This window comes from Lissotriton vulgaris, chromosome 10 (genome assembly GCF_964263255.1).
Source record: "Lissotriton vulgaris chromosome 10, aLisVul1.2, whole genome shotgun sequence".
In the NCBI taxonomy this organism is placed as follows: domain Eukaryota; kingdom Metazoa; phylum Chordata; class Amphibia; order Caudata; family Salamandridae; genus Lissotriton; species Lissotriton vulgaris.
Window position 1 is genome coordinate 589,669,382 of NC_141698.1, and position 19,125 is coordinate 589,688,506.

The 19,125-nt window shown below is 43.2% G+C and overlaps 1 long non-coding RNA gene across 1 annotated transcript; it reads left to right on the forward strand.

The window, feature by feature from the left end:
* Window positions 1-14,207: 14,207 nt before the first annotated feature.
* On the forward strand, window positions 14,208-15,199 carry LOC147688561 (uncharacterized). Its single transcript, XR_015300522.1, has 3 exons — window positions 14,208-14,262; window positions 14,833-14,899; window positions 15,114-15,199. It is a non-coding gene; the product is annotated as an uncharacterized LOC147688561 (long non-coding RNA).
* The last annotated feature ends 3,926 nt before the right edge of the window (window positions 15,200-19,125 follow it).

The following is a 19,125-nucleotide window of genomic DNA, read 5'->3' on the forward strand; positions in this document are numbered from 1 at the left end:
AAACTAGCGCAAGTAAATTCCAATAATCTAGCTACCAGAAAACAACCAATGAACTGGGGAGCCATCACACTATCCTTTTAGGGGAGATCCAACCTCTTGAAAATGCCTATCCTTCCCAAATTCACTTTCTTATTTAATACCATTCTCCTAGAATTTAAAAGGGAGTGGTTTAAAAAAGTACAAGAGGATTCCATTCGTTTTATCTGGGGAAATAAAAAGTCCTGAATATCCTGGAAGAAGGTTCGAGAAAAAAAGGGAGCCGTTGGCATCGCTAGTCCAGACCTTTTACCAATACTTTTGGGCCTTTCGTTTGAAAATCTTTCGCCAGCTTTTGAGGGGCAGGGACTTTCTGACTCTGCTTTTTAGAGCCCTTACAGTAGACTTTTCCGATAAAGCAGAGTTTTTTCTTTTGGCCTCCCTAAGTTTTTAAAGAAAGTCAGACTAAAGGTTTTGGTCGGTGCCTGTAAAATCTGGTAACAAGTAAGAACATATTTACAAATACCCTATTATAGTGAATTATCCCCAATCTGGTACTTGCGGGCCCCCCAGTTTGCCTTTATGACTCTCTGGCAATTCCTATGCGCGAGTGTGGCATAGGTAGATGGGGTCAACTTTTAGAGGGTGCCAAATTAATTTTGTGGCAACGTTGGGGAAAGACGGAAAGGGGATCCAACACTGAAGACCAGGATATGCTCACAGCCTCCTCTGCGAAAAGAAGTTGCAGAATGGTACTGGATGTTGATTCAGGGCATGGAAGAAGAGCAGGTTCTGCAGACAGAGATCTGGAGGAGAGAACTGCCAGATCAAGACCTTTATCTGTTATGGCAAGTATCTATGTCTCATCTATGGTCATATGTGAAGTTTGCACCTCTGAAGAAGAACCATCTTTTCGCTGTTCACAAGGCTTATTGGACGCCCCTGAAACTCTCCAAGCTGGGAAGCTGAGGGTAGAAGACGTGTTCCAAATGTGAAGAGACCAACGCGAAGGATGTTCACATGTTCTGGCGGTGCCCTTCTATCCACACCTTCTGGCAGAAAGTGGGTAAGACTCTTTCAGGAATCCTGATTCAAGAAATTAAGGTGAGCCTTGCTTTGTTTTTTTGGGGGTAGGATCAGGAGGGGAGGGAAATAGCCCCCCCCCTTAAAATGCATAAGGCCCTTTTTTTTACATTGATTATTCTGGCATGTAGGGAGGTGTTTTTAAGTGGATCCTCCGCTGTCCCCCCACAGAGACAGAATGGCTAAGATCAATTCAAAGAACTTCAACTCTTGACCGGGCCACTTTCCATGTTAAGAAAACAAAGTTCTGGGTCCTTTGGGATAACTGGGTTCAAACTGTAGGTGCCTGATTAAATTCCCTGAATTTTCTAAAACTTTTTCTTTCTTTTTCTTCTTTTCTCTTTTGTTTTTGCTTTTCCTTTGTTTTGCATCTGTTGGAAACTAACAGTGCAATGATTACTGGGTGCAAAATACAGGTTGCACAGATGGAGGAGCTATGTTTCCCTTTTATCTGGGATTGGTCATCTTTTTGCACCTCTAGAAAGGAGTCAGTTTCCTTCTCGACTGCGACACTTTCAGCCTGGGATGTTTTCTTTTAATACCCTTCCTGTGTGGAGAGTCCTGGCACTATATTGGCGCAGTTGGTTAGACTTGCTGACATCCAGAAGAGCAAGAATGGATAAATGGGGACTACAAAAACAAAAAGCAAACACTGCAACATTCTTTCCACTGAAGACACTCTTCATGATCTCATCAAGGATCGCCCTAACATTACATTCAGTGGGGGGGGGGGTTCACTCAAGGATGAACTCAGTAGAAATAAGGTGGTCACCAATAGCATGAAACCAGTAGCATGACCAAAGGGCTTCTATACCTGTACCAAATATAAAGCTTGCAAATCAGTCAGAATGTGAAGACATTCTTTGCTCCTATGGCAAGCATTGAAAAAGCAATCCAAAAATTCTTCAATTGTCACTCTGACTTCTATGTTTATGCCCTGATCAATCAATCAATCAATCAATTGATCGATCAATCAATGGAATTTGTAAAATGCACAGCTGCCTTGGCAGAGCCATCCCCATGCACAAAAGCAGAGAATACATAACAGGAATGGCTACTCAAATTTACACTTGATTAAAGAGCCAGTGTTTTAGTTTTTTCCTGAAACTGTGTTTGGATTTGGCCATGTGGAGATGGATAGCAAGATATTCCAAAGCATGGAAGTCAGTACCGAAAAGACCTGCCACTCCGACAAACCTTTGGAAACTGCAGAATGTGCATGAGTTGAATGTGATTAAATATCTGGGATCTCTCCTGTTTGAATTGTCTGAGTCTATTTCTCAGGTATCTAGGGCCTTTGCCCTCAATGGCTCTGAACGCCAATGTCAGGGCTTTAAATTCGACTCTCCAGGCAACTAGAAGACAATGACGATTACTCCAATGAGGTGAGATGTGTTGATGGAAGGGGACATGTTGGATTAGCCTTGTTGCTGCATTCTGTATGAATTGAAGTCTATGAGTCATGTAGACAGGGTGACGCAAATAAAGGCAGTTGGTGTAATCCAAACTCAATGTCACAAAAGGGTGCATTGCAGTTTTTCAGGTTTCTTCCAGAAGCAGATGCAGTAGCTTCCTGACTGATCTCAGCTTCAGAAAGCAGGATGATGAGATCAGCCTGATTTGGTAAAGGTCGGAATCAAACATGATCTGCAAGTGTAATAGACTCTACATGGACAGCACTATCCACTCTGTCAAAAAGCGAGCGTAGAACACTTGTGAGCAAATAAGAACCTGGACAAACAATACCTCGTGGCCAGACACGCTGCAATTATCCGTAAGAGCATCAAAGATGTATTAAGATTAATGGCCGCCTGAGGAGGAGCCCCTCGAAGAGCTCCAGGTTTGGGGATCACTATCAGGTGAAAATCCCCGGATAAACCACCTCATAAGGCCCACTGCTTACCAACCCCGGGACCGGACTGTGGAACCCTCGGAAACATCCAACAAGAACTAAGTTTGGCTGAGAATTTACCTGGATTTTCGTTGCCGGATCCAGGCGCTGCTCGGCTAGTTGATGTCCAGTTGGTGTCCTACTCCCGAAGTGAACTGCCTGGTCCCGGCGTTGAGGAGGCTGTGACGTCAACCTGGCACGAGATTGACTCCTGCGTTGCAGCCCAGGCATTGCGTGTCTGCCTGTCCTCTCCCGCTGTAGGGCTGCGACCCTGGATACCAACAACAGCAACTGGTGCCAAACCCGCGGGTTGGATGTCACCCTGAATCGGCTATCGCTCTCTGCTTCAGACGCGACGGCACTTGTTTATTTCACTACGCCCCGTGTGGGCCTGTGAGCAGTGCTGGGCACTGAACTTGATGCTGCTTTCTGCTCCGGTAGCTGTTGCGGTTCAGAGTAGGAATTTTGACTGCACGGAGTGAGGACATTTTGCAGTACAAACCGCAATCTCTATTTCTTAATAATAAAACGCCTGTTTGGTCTTTAAATGGCGGCGGTTTGAGCATCGTTCTTCATGTTCTCCCCCTTATCTTTATTTGCTAAAACTGATGACCGCTAGTCCCAAGGAGGCACCCTGAGGATTACAGAGATCATTGCTCTGCCCAGATCTCTCTTATTGACCCTATGCAGGAAACTGAAATCATCGTGAAAAAGAGGGCTGCCTGGACCTAAAATGGCGGCGCCGCAGCAATAGACGGGGACCGTGATTCCCTCATAAACTGATCCTGGTGTTTCCTCCTATCGGAATTGTGGACAGAAGAAAATGTTGAAAGAACGCACGATTTTCCTCCTGTGACATATTCTCTTGATAATCTTGCCTTTTGTAAAGACCTCTGCCGCTGGTGTCTTTATTGCGGCAAAAATGGCACTCAGACCCTCTATAAATTTAACTAGTCAGCTTTCTCCTTCAGCCACTGAGTATCGAAGGGCATCCAACGGTTGTGACTTGGTCATCGCTTATGAAGCCAATGGAGTTTTCATTGTTACTATCGCCACTCCTCTCTACTAGTTGAACGGTCACACAACACGAGATGATGCCCCACCCCGGACACAGCTACGCTTGAGAACACCAACAGTCTGCTGCTTCTGACATTTTTGGTATGCACCAAGTGAGCAGTGTGCATTAACAGCATCATAACGATATCCAGACACTGAGGTGCCTCTGGTATCGGAATTTTAACGGTTCTTTGTAGATGCCCGTCTTTGGCACAACAACTTTATTGCCCCGGCCATTTTGTACTCAAAATGGCCCCTTACTCTGCATCAGATAGCCTCCCCACGAAAATGGCAACACCTGGTCATGGCTATAGAAAGAGGACTGAGCAATAATAACAAACAAGGGTCCACAGATGTACCCCAGCCAGGCTTGATCAGGGAATGGCAATAGAAAGAGGACTGCACCATAACATCAAATAAGGGCCGAGTGGACTCTGCTGCAGCGTGAGATATCAGAAGAATGTTTGGCTGATGGCACTGGCTCGGTGATGACTAACCTGGAGAGGCTGTGCTTCTTTGGCAGACCTGTCCTGCTTGATTCCCCGACCGTCGAGGTGAGTGCCTTCCCAGACGATCTACATGGTTCACCTGCTTCTTTAGCACATTCGCTGATGATCCCTTCGCCTGTAAGCCGGTGTCAAGCTGCTCCCCTCCGTGTGGTGCTGCACAGGCCCACCGACTCTCGGACCTTAAACCTGGATCCTGCGGGTTACATGGTTATTGAATGTGTCCCTGCCAATTGCCCTGAAATAGGCTGTTAATCGCCCAGCGCTACACTGAAGTAACGAAAACTTTTACAGCCTTGCCTGATGGTGATGCTCCCTAAGTCCAAGGCTGTATTCCCACGCCATTGTCTCCTGGGGTTGTGATGGTACTCAGACGCTGTGATGTCTGGAATCCATATATATACTTGAACTTAACACAAGAATTCCTGGCACTCTCAACACCAACGAGGAATTATGAGTACATCTAGGGGACTAATTGTCGACAACCTTGGGGGGGCGGGGGTTCAGATGTGTATAATGTGGATGGATTGGAGATTGATGGAACTTTTTGTTCTCTTGTGTTCCACTTCAGAATCATGTGATATTAATTGACTGTTTTTCTTCATTGCAGTTTTATGTTTCCACAGGTTGCGTCTGCGTCTGGATATTACATCTTGCAAGATCCATTTTGCACAAACCTCTAAGTGTGTGGCTGAGTCACTTTCTACTCTTTTCCAGTTGTCCATGGGAACTAATGAGGTAAGACGAACTATTCTTTCTTTTATTTCTGCAATTTTCTTCTACATACAATTTGTGACCAGTGACATATTTGTAGAAATGTTACACCCTGTTGAGAAGGATATACCTTTCTGGTCTTGATCAGAGTTTCTAATTTTTGTCTCATGGTTAGTGTATTTATTTTGTTGAAAACAGCTTTGCTCTAGTTTGTTTTTAATATTGGAGGATCGAGCAGTAACAAGAATAAAAGACGTGTTGCTCTTTCACCCAATTTTAACACACTTTTTTCACTCTCACATGCACTGCAATTCAGTCACCTACAAACATACAGACTACTGACCATCAGTACAAGGACCACACAGCGGGCTATTTTGTTGATGAAGGATTTTCTACCTTATCCTCATACATCATCCATAGCTCGTTTTCATAAGGTCCTTAAGGAGCCCCAAATGATGAAGGGCGATATTGAGTGGTGACTGATGGGTATCCTTAAGTTTGTAGGATAGGTTAGGATTAGTCGATTCCACCTTCTTTGATTCTTCTTCTTGGTTCCATTTTTGTTTAGTAGCTTGATTTGCATCATAAATAGTACAATGCCTCTTCTAGACCCATAGACACTTGTATGTATGTCACTAAATATATAGGGAGTGTGTCTGTGCTTGGTCTTTAAATTTCTCTAGGGCCCTCATCCACCTTAATGTTTTTGTTGTTCCTGAGCAGTTTTTTAACTGCGGGCCCAAGTTTTAACAGATTAGTTCTGTTTGTTCACCTCCCTGAATAGGTAGGTTTAGCTCTCACATTTGGTACATACTCTAGTTTTTCATATTAGAGTTCTTAGTTATTTGTATTGGCAGTCATACTCAACATGGCAGAGAACCATGGCTTGGCTTTTGATGATGAGGACTTGCAACTCGTCTTAGCCAACTATCCTAGTTTACTAGACACTGTACCTTTAGTCATCAGTACTAATGAGGATGAATGGGGCAAGATCCTTGGTCTCAAGAAGTCTCAATTTTAAACAGTGATACATGGCACCATTATTGCCGAGTATCTGAGGGGTAAATGTGCTCCTACAGGACTTATTGTTACTAACACTCCTAGATTTTTCTTGAAAGACGAAGAATTTCTCAAAGATTGGTCCCTCATTGCATGGCGATGCACTAGAGATTGGCTAATCTTAATTATTAAAGCATCAAAAACGATAGCAGACACAATCCTTATAGAGATTCAGGTTTTAGAATCTCAAATTAAGACAACCATCTCTAGTGCAGCCTTCAAGAGGAACCAGGATGATACCAACAAAAACAATAAAGAGTTCAAGGATTCCACGCTATTTACAAAGATAGAGAAATTTAGAAAAGATCTTAACAAATTCTCCTTTGAAAGTGTGTATCCTTACACAAGTGATTCCTTTGTACCACCGGAATATAACAAGAATGGACGCAGGATTGGTTCCACATACGGGTCCTCCAGCTCTGAGGATAATTCCAGTGATTCTGATTCCTCTAGTAAGAACAATTTTCAACAAAGAGGTCGAGGTAGGAGTAACTATCAACAGAAATGGAGAGGCAACCACCATAATCAATCACAGCAGTGGTGGCCCCCCAATCCGTGACAATTTGGTGGCTCTAGTTTTCCCCAACAAATCGGCCCTTTTCCCCAACATATGGGACCTTTTCCACCACCTCAGTTCCCAGGTAATTTCACAGGCCAGCCTTTTTTAGGGTTTGGCCGTGGATGTTCAAGGGGACGAAGAAGAACTCAGCAGCCCCAGGTACACTGGAGTCCTCCGTCAACAGCAACGAGGAACCTGAGGAGCAAAACAACCAAGAACAAAACACAAGGACAAGCAAGAACAAGCACGGAGATGGGATTGTGATTAATCTGAGCTCGCACATTCTTACTCCAACAGAAGAAAAAGCTCTGAATAGAGGCTTGGGCTTTGTTCCAACTCACAAAAATGATCCTTTTGAGACACAAATTAAACTGGCTAAATTCTTCCGCAAAGTGAGATTACATTTCTTCTTTGCAAAAAACCTGAAGAAGGCAATGAAGTGAGGGACACCAGCACGGGACTTAAGAAACAGTCTACGTTCAACCCACCATCGCATACCATGCCAGCACAAGTGCTAGCATTTGAACAAGCCATAGAAAAAGAACTGAACATCCTTCTCTCACAGAACCATGGCGGTTTTTGCAATTTTCCTAAAGCTGAACAACAAGCCTTGCGATCCTTAACACTGAATGAGGACCTTATCATCAAAGCAGCTGATAAAGGCGGTGCCATCGTCCTTTTGGATACCAGCATGTACCGCACTGAATGTCTCCGTTAACTAAGCGATAGGAAAGCATATTGTCCTCTCGCCAACTATCCCACTGTTAGCTTAAAAGCCACTATCAGCAACATGGTTGAGGAGGCACTCAGAGAAGGCTTGATAACCCCACAAGAAGCGGGTTATCTGTGAACGGAACACCCGGTAATGCCATATTTTTATATCCTCTCGAAAGTGCACAAAAAACAAAGACCACCGCCTGGGCGTCCTATAATCTCCGGCATTGGATCTATTCTAGAGCCACTTTCCACCTTTGTGGACCATTGTTTGCGACCAATGGCACAAGAAATGCCTACATTTCTTCAGGATACAACTGATGTTTTACGACTCCTCCCAGAGATTGAATTTGATCCTACCTCTGATTACCTCGTATCTTTTGATGTTGAGTCACTGTATACGCCCATCCCCAAGGACAAAACTCTTGAAGTGATCTCCTCCCTGCTGACATCTCTGGACCTTAACAGTATAACTCCTGTACACTTCCTTATGGCTTGTGCAACACTTGCCATGAAAGATTTTTTTTTCAAATATGAAGACACGGTGTACCTCCAGACATCGGGTACCAGCATGGGCAGTATTTTTGCCCCAAGTTTAGCTAACCTATACGTACATAATTTTGAACAAGAACATATACTCACCACTGCCAACCCCTTCTTCCACTCGGTTCGGTTGTGGAAGAGATATATCAATGACGTCCTGGTGATATGGCGTGGCAAAGTTGATGGTTTGCAAGACTTTCTCTCACGGCTTAACAACAGGAATGAGCGCCTTCGTTTTACTGTCGAGTTCAACAAGATACAACTTGCCTTTCTGGACCTTTTGATTGTTGCTACTCCGAATGGCCTACAGTCAGAGCTGTATAGGAAACCTATGGCCAGGAACTTGTTACTTTTATATGACAGTCATCAACCCAGATCCCTCAGGGATAATTTAACCTACAGGCAATTTTTGAGAGTACAGAGAAACTGCTACACAGAAACAGGGTTTAAGGAACACTCAACTGTACTACAGAAACAACTGTGCTTTAGAAAATATCCACCTAGACTGATACGCCGCTCACTTAAACGTGCCAAGAACAACAACCGTTAAGCACTGTTGGAACCTGCAGTACCTAAACAGAATTTACAGAGACTTACTTTTGTCAATACCTTTGGTACTCTGTCGAACAACATCCAAAAGATAGTCAGGAAACATTGGCCGATACTTAATACCTACCAGGAGTCTATTCTACCCCCGGTTATCATTTAAAAGAGGTCCTAACTTGCGAGAACAGATAGTACACACTAGACCCAGAAATAAGACACCAAGGGCTCTTGGCACCATCTGGGATCTTCCGCCGGTTGTGGGCCACCATCCATGTGGCTCTTGCACAGCATGTCCCCAAACTAAAATATCCCTTGAAATTGATATTGGTACGACTAGACCTTGGGTCCAGAAAATATTCACCAACTGCAACAGCGATAAGCTGATATACTTGATTGTTTGGCCCTGTGGGTTGAAGTATGTGAGGATGACCACGCGGAAAATTAAGATCAGAGTTTCAGAACACATAAGCACTTTAAGATGCAAGAGACAGGCTACCAGACTCACCAGTCATTTCTTCGAAGCTCAACATAACCCTTCTGCATTCCAATGGATGGTGTTGGAACAGCCCTTTATCCCGGACCATGTTACTGATCTCACCAAGTATTTACTGTTGAGAGAGCAGAAATGGGTCTACAGACTGGGCAGTGACAAAACAGGACTCAACGATGAAATCCCTTGGTCCACTCTATGAATGGCTCTCAACGTTTCATTTTATTTTGTTCTTTATTTGGTCTGATTTGATGTCCAGAGGATGCTTGGTGAAAAATAGTGGCCATTCTTCAATCCTCATCTTCCTAGGAAGGCTCTAGTAAGACTTACACTTATGGATCTTACATGACACTTATTTTGCTACACTGATTTAGCATCTACTCCAGTTCCCGGTGTTTATTAGGCACAACCTTCAACAAACAGTATACTTATATTTCTGGTAGATCGGACTCTGTCTTACATCTCTACATGAGTGTTGTTTATTGGCCAGTCTCTATCCTCCTTGGAGGATTTTAGAAAGGCTTCCACTTATTGATCTCACTTGATACTCTATTTTGTGTTACATTGATTTAGTGCCTATGCCAGTTTTCAGTGTTCATTATGAGCAACCTGCAATTAACAGTATACTTGTATATAGATCGGATCTTGTCCCATTCTTATTTGTGAGTGTTTTTTGTTTTTTTACACTCCTTTTTTTTTTACACGTATTTTTACACTCCTTGTTATTTAGAAACCAACACTATAAATGTTGACATATATAGCCTTGGTTCTCTTATGATTATTTCCATGTTGTAGTAGAGTGTGTAGTAGAGTGAGTAGTAGAGTAGTAGAGAGTGTGTAGTAGAGAGTGAGTAGTAGAGAATAGTAGAGTGAGTAGTAGAGAATAGTAGAGTGTGTAGTAGAGTGAGGTAGAGAGTGTGTAGTAGAGAGTAGTGAATGTGTAGTAGAGTGAGTAGTAGAGACTCCTGAGGCGTGCGCCATGAGTATTGATAGCCCTATTTAGAATTTCTGCCCGCAAATTGTACTTGTGTTTTTATTGAGGGGGGAATATTTTTAAATTACCTTTTCTTCATCGCGCCATTTTTTAGACGTTGCTTGCGCTGTTGCTGCCATTAGGATCCATTGCTCGGAGCAAGGGAAGGAGTCTGTCCACCATCTTGGGTGAGGAACGACGAGGTCGCAGGCTAGTGGTTGCTGATTCACCTGCCTGGCCAACTCCGGGGTTCCTATAAATGACCACACTTAGGCGCCCACGCAGTGGACACGCGCAGCGGACACGCACAGCGGCCGCGCTGCTGGCGTGCCGAAGGCACGGCTAAGGCAAGCCCATCTGCGCCCATCCGCGCCGGGACGATGCCAGATGCCAGGACCCGCACATCTCCCAAGCGCGACGATTTTAGGTACACCTGTGATGAACTGTTGGGTCTGGCCACTAGTTGCCCATCAGTACCGTGGGCCTTTCAAGAGCCATATTTTGTATGTAAACTCTGCGCCTTTAAGGTCAACTCCGAGGTGTAGGCTATTTGTCCATCTAGCTACACCAAATTTAACTTCCTTAGCTTAAATTGTCGTTCTCTGGTGAGTCATCATGCAGATGTTTTCGATCTTTTAATGGCTGAGGCCCCTGATGTCCTGTTTCTTACAGAAACCTGGCTAACCCAGGATACAGTGGCGGAGCCAGGGCTCGCCCTTCCTGATGGCTATATTATATATTAAGTCAATAGAGAGGGGGGAAGAGGGGGGGCATTGCAGTGATAGCCAAAGTGTCATTTGCTGTCAATTTGGCGAAGGAAGAAATTGTGGGCTGTGAGAGTGCACTCTTTAAAATAAAGCTTAGCTGCAACCTGACCATGTCCGGTCTTCTAATCTATAGACCCCCTGCGCCTTCTGGGAATTTTCACGAAGATCTGTTGAATAAAATTGGACTTATGGCTAGCAAAGCGGCTAATTTCACCATCCTGAGGGATCTTAGGGCCATATGTATCATACAAATTCGCATTTGCAAAGGCCGAAATTTGTAGAATTTCGGCCTTTGCGAATGCAAATTTGCTAAATGGAATGTAAGAATGAAAATCTGGTGCAAAATAAGGAATCGCAAAATTTGCACACCAATCAGCGATTCTGAAATAGCGATTTCTTAAAAATCGCTATTACAGAATCGCTAATTGGTATCTTGATACATATGGCCCTTAATCTGCACCTCGAGCTGGAAGGAAAGGCAGAGATCTCTAATTATTTAGCGGATCTAGAAGCTTTTCAGCTGCCACAGTTGGTCTCGGAGGGCATACATGTGGCGGGACATCTGCTCGACCCCATTTTCTCCAATCTTGGCTGCTTAAAAATCCTCTCCCCGGTCCCGCTGATATGGATTGACCATTCAGTAATTCCATTCTCTCTACTGTGGCGGAGTAGAGTTGATGTGGTTCGTCCTGCTGTGGTGGCAAAACGGCCATGGCATAAGCTAGACCGGGAGGTGCTTGCGGCGCGGTTATCAGAACTTAAACCTCGGCTTCCAATAGATATCGAGGAGGCGCATGCGTGCTTTCAGGACTGGCTGATAGCTGGTCTAGACAGCTGTTTTCCAGCAAAGCAGGGAGGTAAGGGTCGTGGGCCATCTAATCCTTAGTTCACAGACCTTGTAACGCAGGCAAAGAAGGGGTGCAATCAGCTGAAACGTGCCTGGCGTCGCTCCTATGAGCCATCAGCCAAAGCTGAATATCGTGGGGCAGTTAAGGATTATCACAAGGTTATCCGCAAAACTCGGGCAGAGTTTGTCGCTGATAAAGTCTTGACCAGCTCCAATCCCACAAAAACTATTTTTAAATTGCTTAAAAATATGAAGAGTGCAGGTTTGACCAGCATTTCCCCTGTAGCGCCAAATCATCATTACGAGGCATCAGCACTCCACTTTGTGGAAAAAGTGGAGTTGATTTACCAGGGCCTCTCTACAGGGAACACCCACATTGAAAACGCTGTGCTAGAGGGGCCAGACAATGGGATGAATAAAGGCTTGTTATCCTTGCCATTGTTGTCTCCGGAGGAGTTTAAGATTTTAGGTGCTAAGATCAAGTCGGGTTCGCCGGCTGATCCGCTGGTGGCGTGTCACTTTCGCCAGCTTCAACCTCTTATCTCCCCGGTGGCTCTAGAACTGGTTAACCTCTCACTGAAATGATCCTCCGTTCCAAGGGCATGGAAGCATGCTAAGATTATTCCATTGTTAAAAAAGCCATCACTTGACCCGGACGACCCAGGCAATTATTGCCCCATATCTCAGCTCCCTTTCATGGCAAAAGTGGTGGAGGCACATGTAAATTCCATCTTATCTAAATACATTGATGAGCATAACAACTTTGACCCATCCCAACATAGGTTTCGCCCCCGTTCCAGTACGGAATACGTTCTTTTGGTGGTCACGGAATCCATCCGTAGCAGGTTGGAGGTAGGTGATTCTGCGGCCTTAGTCCTATTGGATCTAAGCGCCACATTTGATACGGTGTCTCATGAGATTCTTCTTTAACCTCTCTCGATGGTCGGCATTAGGGATGTTGCCCTGGAATGGATCTGGTCCTTCCTGGCTGGGCGGTCGTTCCAAGTGTCAGTGCCGCCGTTTCATTCTCCGGAGCATGCCCTGGGTCGGGGGGTTCCTCAAGTCTCCATCTTGAGCCCACTTCTATTTAACCTATATGTAGGACCCTTGGCGGAGGTGGCCAGAGGCAGGGGGTTGTCCCTGGTGTCATATACAGACGACACCCAGCTGGTGATCGCTTTCTGCAAAAAATGCCGTACCAACTTGGAGAATTTTAAGGAGAATTTATCGATTATCTCAGACTGGATGAAGGCTAATTGCCTTCATTTAAACGCCAGTAAGTCCGAGATTCTATTGTATGGGTAGGGCCAAGGACTCTGATCAGAGCAATGGTAGCCTGATCATCGGAAACCCGCGCTGTTGCCGAGGGAGACGGTAAAGAACCTGGGTGTTTGGTTCGACACCGGACTAACTTTCGATAAGCAAACAAGAGCTGTAGCCGCAGTCTGCTTTGGGCTTTTGAGGGGACTAGGGCCCTTGCTTGGCTTCTTCCCTCCCAGAGTACGTCAGACCGTCCTGCAGGCTTCCATTCTTGCGCGGCTTGACTAGGGCAATGCCTTATATCTAGGTGCCAATAAAGCTAGCATCAAGCGCCTGCAGAGGGTCCAAAACGCGGCAGCACGTATGTTAGTGGCACTCCCAAGATCTCACTCAGTGGCCCGGGTGCTCTTGAAGCTGCACTGTCTGCCAATTGAAGCCCGCATTCAGTTTAAGGTGCTATGCATTGCGCACAAAATTCTGCGGCTACAAGCCCCTATTGGGTTATTAGGTCTACTGAAGCCATATCTGCCTAGACGTGCTCTGCGTTCGGCTAATCAAGGTCTGGTCTCTGTCCCTCGAGTTAATAAAGCGAGGGCAGGGGGGTGCTCATTTGCTCTCTTGGCAGCCAAACTGTGGGCCTCTCTTCCAGCAAGGATCCGAGCCATCCCTAATCTTTTGACGTCCCGGAAATCCTTAAAAACCTGGCTGTTCCCCACTATTTGATACTTTTTCGCTCACTGTGTCCCCCGGTCTCTTGTCTGGTTCTGGCTGTGCTGGGTCGCATCGTCGCTGAGGCAGCCATGCGCATTTCAAATCCTTAAATAAATAAATAAATCCAAATTATGGTTCTGAAAACCCCTTTTTTTGTCCCGAAGTTTCTATCCTGATATATCTCCTTACACCAGTTTTTTAAACACCACTGCTATGAATCTTGAGAAAACTTAGTTTTGCACTACAACTCCCATGATCCCTCGTGGACATTTAAATCTCGCGATATCTGCAGCGTGATCTCCACCGCGTAAGTTATCTAGTAATTTATAACCTTAAAAGAGGTTTTCTTCTTTTTTTAGATTTTCCTATTACTTTAGTGAGTTGAGCTTATTACAATCATACAAGTGGATTATTTTGACATATTGGGACGACGATTTGATCATGTGATCATTGTCGCGTCATCATGGGAGGTCCAACGTGCTGTTTACCAAAATAAAATGGAAGACCTTGTCCTGATCCGTACCTCCCCGGTCGGCTCGGATGCCGGCGCGAAGTACCGACGGACAGGTGAGAGCTTTCTTTTCTGCCTTAGTTTGCAGTTCTTTACGGCTAATTTCTCAGTGACTAACGAATTATAGTGGAAGCCCAATAACATTGAGGGCTCTTTGCTGATATTTGACGGCGCTGACAACACGATAAGAAACATTCTTTTCAGTGCTGCCTGCCACATTGTATTCCCTCGTTTTAACACAGGTTCGCATTTCTTGCTCTTGGTGAACTGTTTTGAGATTAAGAAACTCCTCCGTACTTGTCGAAGATACGAAGGCTTTCTGCTCATGACACCTTATCTCATGCATAGTGAGTGATTATGTGGCAGTGTCTGAAATAGACTAAATACAATTATTTATTAATTAATTTATTTATTTATTTATTTATTAATGACATTTATTGAGCGCGAACAAATGCCCGTGGGCGTCTCGGTGAATTATTATGCTGTTTCTACCATCCTTTTTCAACTATGGGTGAGATTTGTCGTCTATACTTTTTGATAATATATGTTTTATGGAGTATATACTGATATTTTAAGGATAGGGAACATTTACCTGATGGTGTTTGTTTCTGTTTCCTTTAATTCAGAGCGGTGCTTCCCCTTTCTCCTGAGCCGCTGCCAGGTGGGGTGAGGTTCAATTCTTCTGCATAACTGGTAAGCAGGAGATTGCACACATTAAAGCAATAGTTTATTCCTTAATGTAATTAGACACTAGACCGATAATGAGTCTGTTGCTTTTTTTCCGAAACGCATTCGATTGGTTCGTGTGCCAAGCGTCTGATATGCTGTTCAACGCTTGACCTTAGTGTTTGTACATTTTATGATGCATACTTGACTCTTCACATTATGTTTCTTCATTTTCCACTAGTGGTACAACTGATCCACATGCAAGGAAGTAGCAGACACCTAGGATCTCAGGTGATCATGTTCCTTTTTGTTTTATACTTTTTGCATTTTTCGTTTGCTCATTGCAGTAGTACTAGTATTTTAGGTCCTGAGGAAGGCAAGGACTATTCCGTCCACTTTATTTGCTGAAACATGTCGACCTACGTACCATCTGGGCAGTCATTTGTTGAAAACTGCTTTGCTCTAGTTTGTTTTTAATATTGGAGGATCAAGCAGATACAAGAATAAAAGACGTGTTGCTCTTTCACCCAATTTTAACTCACTTTTTTCACTCTCACAAGCACTGCAATTCAGTCACCTACAAACATACAGACTACTGACCATCAGTACAAGGACCACATAGCGGGCTATTTTGTTTATGAAGGATTTTCCACCTTATCCTCATACATCAACCATTTCTCGTTTTAATAAGGTCCTTAAGGAGCCCCAAATGATGAAGGGCGGTATCGCGTGGTGACTGATGGGTATCCTTAAGTTTTTAGGATAGGTTAGGATTAGTCGATTCCACCTTTTTTGATTCTTCTTCTTGGTTTCATTTTTGTTTAGTAGCTTGATTTGCGTCATAGAAAGTACAATGCCTCTTCTAGACCCATAGACACTTTTATGTATGTCACCTAGTGTATTATTGCGCACTGTGACATTGCTGGCAACTATCTGCTAGATCTGCATAAAAAATGCCTACGAGGTGGCTACCTAACTGGATTTGAATTGTTTATCTTCTTCTTATTATTATTCTATTTACATATTTATTGCTTATTTGTATTTCTGTTCATGTGGTGACAGATTCATTGTGCTTTGGTTCAACCAATGACCCGCTGGAACCTTTTTGGAGGTATTTGCCCAATGAGGCATATTTATCTCATCCTACGGTCCACAGGATAACTGATATGCCTATATATTTTATGGCAATGATGTTGCTTTATCTATTCCAGTGTGGCATGCTCTAATTTATATGACTATATTTCTATTCTGCTATACTTGACGTAGTGTGCTCCCAGGGCTATGTTTTGGACAGCCTGATCAATTATGTTTTTTTAATAGACTTATGAGGGATATGCAAAGCACAATATGATTAAATGGACGTTTTTTGTGTTGAGAAATATACAACAATATAATTCAGTTATGTGGACAAATGTTATACAAACAATAATGTTGCCCTATGACTTGTCTTAAACGTATTAGTAGCCCATACAAGGAGTTTATTTTGACTCACACTAGTGTTGCGAACCTCACCCTAACCAGCACCGTGACCACAGGGTCCCAACCCAGAGGACAGGGAAGCGTGTATATAATATATATTATATATATATATATATGTATATGTATACACACATATATATGTATGTGTGTTTATGTGAGTATATATTTATATATAGTATTATATATTAGATTTATTTAATTGTATATATTAGGAAATGTAAGATTTACTACTCTAAACTTACTATGTATTAGTATAAACTCATTATGTATTAAGGAGTTTCATTTTTGTAGGTTTTTTTAACTATGTAAGTATGAAACTATTTTTTCCGTTATTTTTCAACTTACTGTCACAAGAATAGGGACCCAATATTTTTTTTCAATGATATATTTGACAATATTTATGCTACACGATATTGTTGATTTCAATATTCTGTCCGTGAGCCTATAAATCATTCAAGTACACGTAGGAGAAAAGTGCAGTAATTGAGAAATGTTCTTCACCTGTTCTAACCAATATTGCAGAATTATATAAAAAAATTGTGACAAATGAGCAGCAACCCAGGAAGTGCTATAACAGCTGGAAGTGCCATTAAACTCACAGAGCTTTAGTTGTAAAACTAGGACATACGTTTGAAGTACAATGTTTTGATAGAGATGATTGCAGATGTTACTTTTGAGATGGATGCAATTTTCTAGTTGGGACGGAATGTTCCCACTTTATGGTGTGTATTTTCAGTTTGAGGAGTAAAACAACAGTTTCAAGAAACAGGCTAAGCAACCATCTCAAGGACATTAGCACACACTACAGTTTCATTCTGGTCTGCCTATTGCATTGATGATATCATGCATGGGTTTTCACGTCGCACACTATAGTTTGAAATTTCAACTGCTAAATTCACAGAACACATATGCTAATATAAACAAGTCAGGTAATACCATAAGTACCTTTTCATATAAAATAGTTATGAGCAGTCACTGAAATTCGGTGATTCTTCTGCAGTGGCATTCTCCACGTTTTATGGATTCCCAATATTTTACACATAAACCAAATTTTTCGCTATATGCAGTTGTAGCCCATGCAGGTAAGCGTGGTGAGGTGGGGCGGAGGCAGCGGCGAGGCGGAAGTGACATACCACAAGTTAGTGAAAATAAATAAATAAATAAAACCACTTACCTTGCACTCGCCACATTACCGAGTGGGCGATGCGGCAAGCACAAGGTAGGTGGTTTTATTTATTTTCACTAACCCATCGTATGTCACTTCCACCCCCCACCCCTGCCCCGTCTCACCACCTCACTATGCTTACTCTCTATATGTTGAAGAACTGGATGCGAATTGTTTTAGATGAAATAGAGCAAAATATACCAAAAAGAAGCCACACGTTTTGCTGCACATTGGCAGACCTTCAGCAATGGTTAACTTTCATATTTTGATTTCCGTGTTCTGGTGCTAAACTAGTATTAATAAGATGAAACGTTTGCCCAGACATGATTAGTGTGGGTTAAAATGGCAAACCAGCAAAATAGCCCTGCCACAGTATGTGCCACATTATGCATCATAATAGGTCAACCTGCAACACAATTTGGACCCCTATTACCACATAATTCCATTGGTTCTTTAAAGTGACTGTAAGTCTATCAGTATTGCAGGTATACGTAATTGCTAAATGCACCAGAGATCGAATAGTCATTCATGGGACATATGTCACTGGCAAGAAGAAAAACCCTTCAGATGTTTGTACAAGCTCTAAGGAGGCATGCACTAGGAATACTGTTTTCCGAAATAGCCTTATAAGCCCTTTGGTAGGGGGTAGTAAAGAGAAGCAGGGCACAACTTAACACACTGAAGTAGACCAATGAGGAAGGGGCGATTTAGGGCATCAGTAGCTGGACCTACTATCTGACAGCTCAGCTACAATATAGTGTGGGTTCAATTGTGTAGAAAGAAAGTAACAACGATAAATTAATTACTCCTGGGAAATTCCTCAAAGGTCTCAACCGTGGGTGATCAGGAGGATTTCTTGCTATTTATGCCACCAAGTGCACTAAATAATAAGAACTATATGAGTTCACCCATAAAATTGAGGCTTACCATTCAGACGTTGGTGCTTTCCATATCAAAGTCCAAATGTTCAGGTAATTACTGGGTCTTTTCCCCCATTCAATTTTCGCAGTTTTGACCTACTTAAAACGAAAGGGGGATAAATCTGGAGGGTGTGGGGTTCATCGCACAAAATGTACTAGAGACCATTATGCAAATAGGTGATTGAGCAGGGGCTGTGATTTAAAATGGCGCTCAAAATTGACGCCACAGGGATTACATCCTTCTTAGAACAGCAAGAATACTCCAAGAAAGTTACTCCCAGCAGAAAATCAAATGCAAAAATATTCAAAGAAGGCTAAACTAGTAATTTCTTATGCTAAGGGCACTCTATTGTAGGACCTCAACAAATTTAGGAGGGGTGTAGTTATGTGGAGCATTTGTTACTCAATAGAAGGTTTTTATCTTTCATGCACTGGGGACATTTGGACTGCCACAGACACAGTTCCTCCTATATTACAGGATAATGAAGCCAGCCAGGGATACACGATCGGGTTACCACTTTAGCCCAACATTTCTAATACCTTCAGATCTCTCTATACCAGGAGGTTAGGCTATTTCTCTACTCTGCAAAGCAATACGATCAGATGTTAGGAAATGTTATGTGAAATGGAGAAATAAATGGCAGGAGAACTGGGGTAGGGATTAACGGACAAGGAATGTGAGAAAACTT